The sequence below is a fragment of the Elephantulus edwardii genome, unplaced genomic scaffold (assembly GCF_000299155.1).
Source record: "Elephantulus edwardii isolate Elephantulus edwardi_28Jun2011 unplaced genomic scaffold, EleEdw1.0 scaffold00038, whole genome shotgun sequence".
Classification (NCBI taxonomy): Eukaryota; Metazoa; Chordata; class Mammalia; order Macroscelidea; family Macroscelididae; genus Elephantulus; species Elephantulus edwardii.
Window position 1 is genome coordinate 4992981 of NW_006399788.1, and position 5567 is coordinate 4998547.

The 5567-nt window shown below is 41.4% G+C and overlaps 1 pseudogene; it reads right to left on the minus strand.

The window, feature by feature from the left end:
• LOC102871720 overlaps positions 1–1651 on the minus strand; it is an 8709-nt pseudogene extending 7058 nt beyond the window's left edge.
• Between the last annotated feature and the right edge of the window lie 3916 nt (positions 1652–5567).

The window sequence follows — 5567 nt, forward strand, 5'->3', positions numbered from 1 at the left end:
AGAGCTAGGGATTTTGAACATTTCTTCATGTGCTTGTTAGCCATCTGAATGTCATCTTCGGTGAAGTGCCTGTTCATATCCTATGCCCATTTTTCTATTAGATTATTTACCTTTATCTTGTTGTGGTGCTCAAGTATTTTATAAATTCTGAATATAAGTCCTTATCTGACATGTTATTACCAAATACTTTTTCCCAGTTTGTGGCTTCCCTTTCTACTCTGTTGGAGAAGTTTTTGGATTTGCATAGGGATTTGATTCTTAGAAGATCCCATTCATCCACTTTATCTTCTGGTTGTAGGTTTTTCAGGATACTCGGAAGACTGTTTATGTTGTGGGTTAGGACTTCTAGCATTGTTCCTAGATTTTCTTTAATGAAGTTTATAGTCCTTGGTTTTAGTCCTAGATCCATGATCCACTTTGAGTTGGTTTTTGTGTATGGAGTGAGGTGTGGGTCTTGCTTGAGTCTTTTGCAGATACTTTTCCAATTTTGCCAACACCATTTGTTAAAAATGCTGTCGTTTCCCCACTTAACTGACTTCATCTTCTTGTAAAAAATCAGTTGACCATAGATAGATGGGCTGATCTCCGGATTCTCAATTCTATTCCATTGATCTTTGTGTCTGTCATTGTACCAGTACCATGCTGTCTTTACCACCATGGCAGTGTAGTAGGATTTGAAATCAGGGAGTGAGATGCCTCATACCTTTCTTCTATTTTTAAGGAGTGTTTTGCTTATTCGGGGCTTTTTTCCATTCCAGATGAAACTGGAGATTTTTTCCATCTTGTTGAAGAATGGGATTGGTATTTGTACTGGGATTGCATTAAATGTGTAAATTGCCTTTGGTAATACTGCCTTTTTCACAATATTGAGTCTTCCTATCCATGAGCAAGGGATATTCTTCCACTTCTCAAGGTCTTTTTTTGTTTCTTGTAGTAATGTTTTATAATTTCCTTTGAATAGATCCTTTGTGCTTCTGGTTAAATTTATTCCCAAGTATTTAATCTTATGATTAGCTATTGTGAAGGGTATTGTTTTTCTTAGTTCAACAAAGGTCTTCTTAAGAGCTAAAAGATGTTCAACGTAATAGTTACTAGGTCAAAAAAAATGCTAGAATATAAATGATTAGAAATGCTTTATATAAGAACTTAAGGAGTGAAGCTAAGACTGCCCTAAATAGCAAATTCATAGGCCAAATGCTTGTATTCTTTAATTAGAAGTAATGTTAATATCTCTTTCTCTGTGTCTATGAGTTGAAACTGACCCAGATGATTCTCCATTGAGTTTCCAATGGGAGGAGATTGCTCATTTTCCTCCCAGGGACCCAGTGATGGATACAAACCTTCAGATAGATGTAGCCTGTGAGTTAGCAGCACATCTCCCTCTGGGCAGTGCCACTGCAGGCCCCACCAATCAAATATGCTCATGAAAAACGAATATTTGGACCAAAAAGCAGTGGTCAGAACAGAACAAGGAAAGACTCTTTGGTTCCAATTCAGGAAAGGAATGCATCCTGTCTCCATACCTTTTCAATCTGTATGTAGAACAGATCATTCAGGAGTCTGGGCTTTATGTGGAGGAATGTGGCATCAGGATTGCAGGAAGACTCAGCAACCTGCATTATGCATATGACACAACCTGGTTTGCTAAAACTGAGGAGGACCTGAAACATTTACTGCAGAAGGTCAAGGACTATAGTCTTCAAAATGAATTGAAGCTCAACATCAAGAAGACAAAAATTTCTCACCACTGGGCCAATTGGTAACACCATGATCGGTGGAGAAGAGATTGAGATTGTTAATAATCAACACTGTTGGCATCAGCAGTCAAGATATCAAAAGACAAATCACATTAGGAAAATCTGCTGTCAGGGACCTCTCCAGAGTGCTGAAGAGCACTGATGAGACTAAGAATAGAGAGTAAGGTCTACCTGATCCAAGTTATTGTCTTTGCAATTGCTTGCTATACATCAGAGAGCTGGACAATAACCAAAGATGACAGAAGAAGAACCAATGCCTTTGAGTTGTGGTGCTAGAAAAGAGTGTTGAACATAGCAAGGACTGCCAAGAGAACAAACAGGTTTATCCTTGAGAGGGTGAAACCAAGTCGCTCCTTGGAGGCAAGAAATTTGAAGCTCCATCTCACACAATGTGGGCATGTTGCCAGGAGGGACCAGTCCTTGACGAAGGACATCATTCTTGGAAGTACAGAGGGATAGTGTAAGAGAGGAAGACCCAAGATGACATGGATTGACATAGCAGCTGGGGTAATGGAGGTAGGTGTGTCAGAGACAGTGAGCCATTGTGCATAGGGTTGCTATCAGTCACAGTTGACTTAGTGGCACAAAACAACAACAAAATTCACCTTGCTTGGATCCACAATCAATATGCTTGATACTAACAAACAGGAGATAAAGAGACATATTATACTCAGAAAGTGTACAGTCAGGGACCTTTCAAAACTGCTGAGGATCAAGATGACGGTTTTAGGACTAAGGTTTGCCCAATTCAGGTCATGACCTTTTCAATCACTTGTTGTGTATCTGAGAGCTGCATAACAAATAAGGATGACAGAAGAATTGATGCCTTTAAACTGTGGTGTTGGAGAAGTGTAAGAATATCCCATTTCCAGGTAGAACTGAGGATTCTTCAGTAAAAATTCATGCTTGTTCCTGCAGAACATTGATTTGATAGGGGTGGGAAAATCCGTAATTATCTATCAAAAAGGGAGATATGAGGGCATGAGGTACGAAGTAGCACGCTTTCACAAATGTAGTTATTAGTAAGATGATTGTACAAGGGGGGAATTCCATAATGTACATGAATGAAATATATTGTAAATTAAAGATTATGCAAAATGAACATGCATGAGACACAACTTATATGAATTATAAAAGTACTCCTTTTTTAAAAGTAAAAAGAAGAATTACTAAAAAAAAAAAAAAAAGAATATCCCATGGACTGCCAAAAGAACAAACAGTTATGTCCTGGAGAAAGTTCTGCCAGAGTGCTCCTTGGAGGAAAGATGAGAAAACTTCATGTCACATACTTTGGTCATGTTGCTCAGAGAGGCTGTTCTTTGGAGAAGGACATCATGCTTGGAAATGAAGAGGAACAACAAAGGAAAGGAAGAGTCTCAACCAGAGGGATTGACACAAAGACACAATGGGCTCAAGTACATCAGAGATTGTGGTGATAGCAGAGGCTAGGACAAGGTTCAGATGTGTTGTTCACAGGGTCCCTAAGAGTTGTAGTGGATTCAACTGCAGCTCCCAACAATAAATTTTCTGTGTGAATATCAATTATTTTTTCTGATTCTTGGATACTAAACAAGGCCATTATCCAAGTACTGTATGCTGTGGAATGAATAGATGAATACATATAAAAACCAAGCCAACACCAAAAGCACTCTGCCTTAGTGTATTTAGTAGAAATGAGTGCCTCTTGCAGCTGTTTCTTAGTTATCTGCATCTCCTCTCTTTCTTGGGTTAAGCAGTTGTTGCTGTTGTTAGGTTCTGGGAAGTCAACTCCAACTTGCAGCAACCAGAACAACTTATTAGCAAACAGAAGGAACTCAGAGGTGTGTTCACAGGTTTGCAGAGTGAACCCTCTGTTGATCCTGCTCTCTGTTTGAGTCCATTGTTGCAGTCACTGCATTCATTTATCTCATTGAAGGTCTTCCTCTCCTTCACTGATCCTTTGCTTCCATTGATGTTCTTTTACCAATGAGTACTCTGAAATTCTTCTTGTAACTGTCAGGACAACTATTCATGGAAGAAACTTCGAAAGTCCTCCTGAGCCGGAGCATGCTGGAAAGCCACCCACCACTGACTGCCCAGGAACGTCTTCACTGCCTCCTGCCTGCGGCCCCAGGCCCCTCCCAGTCATTGCACCTGCAGCTCCTGCCTCTTGTCCTTTTCCACTTCTGCCCCACCTTAGGAGCCATAACTGCCTTGTATGCATCTTCCCATCCAAATTCCTGGATATGATGCTCCTCTCTTCTCCCCAGTCCCAGCCAGTGTCCATTCCAATGATGGCTAGAACTTCATGCTGAGTCCTTATTCATTACACTCTCAGGGGTACAGGGACAATCAAACTTGCTCCAAGTGTAAATACCTCCAGGAGTAGAGATATCAAGAGCAGAGAAAAGATTAGGGTCAAGATCAGAGACTCACAAGGAAGGATGGTGTTTTCTGTGAAAATGGCAGACTGTCAGCCTCTGAGCTCCCAGGTCTGACAGCTACATACATGATCAAGGCAACAAGGTAACATGGTGGCAGGCACCTCTGATATAAATACACACCAGAATGTAATGAGGATATCGCCTAACCACCAGCAAAGTCCCAGGCAGGGCTCCCTGCATATAACAAACTGAAGATCAGAAAATCAGCCCTTATTTCTGATCTGCACAGAGCCAGGTAATGAGTCCAGAGGGCTAGGAAATGACAGCAGGTTTGTGACAGCAGGCTAATGGGAGAAACAGTGACAAAGAAGCAGGAAATCTGACACGTAGCCCCAGGTCTTCCACTAACTAGCTGCATGCAGCATTTTACATTGGAATTAATAACTCTCTGCCTTAATATTCTAGACTGTGAAATGGGAGAATGTTTTCCCCCCACTTCTTTAATTAAGGGCACTCTGGTGACATAATCCACAGGGACTTCACTGCTAATCCAAAGGAAGCAGTTCTCTGGTGATTCGAATCCAGCCAGCAGCTCTGAAAGAAAGTAGATGGGCAGCCTCCCGCGGTGCCTCTGACGACTGGCTAGAGGGTCGGTCAGCTTTGTGTCAGTTCTGATTTAACAGCAATGAGTTTGAGTCTTTTGAGAATTTAATACTAGTGATAATGCTAAGAAAACAACTATGATACACTAAATATTTTATTCTCAAAAGATTATGCTAATGAAGAAATCATGGAACAGAAAATTTACCTCGCCCAAAGTCACACACCGTTGTTGTCATTGTTATGTGCCATCAAGTCACCTGTGACTCATGTAGACCCTATGTACGACAGCCCTAAACCCTGCTCTATACTGTGCCAATCTCATTGTCTCTGACACACCCATCCCGATTACCCCAGTCACTGAATCAATCCATCTCATCCTCTCCTGCACTGTCCTCCACCCTCCCAAGCATGACATCCCTCCCCAAGGACTGGTTCCCCCTTGCAACATGTCCAAAGTATGTCAGATGAAGTCTCAGAATCCTTGCCACCAAGAAGCACCCTGTTTTAACCCTCTCCAGGGCAAGCCTGTTCTTTCTCTTAGCAGTTCATGGTATATTCTAAGGCATCAATTCTCCTTCAACCTAGTCATTGTCCAACTCTCTGATGCATAGCAAGTGGTTGCAAAGACCATGGCCTGTATCAGACTCACCTTAGTCTCCTGACTGACATCGTTGCTCTTCAGTACTTTAGAAAGGTCTTTAACTGCAGTCTTTCCCATCACAATACATCTTTTAATCTCCTGGCTGTTGGTGCCAAGAGTGTTGATTGTGGAACCAAGCAAACTAAAGCTATAAACAATCTTAATCTCTTCACCATCCATCATGATGCTGCCAATCAGCCCAGT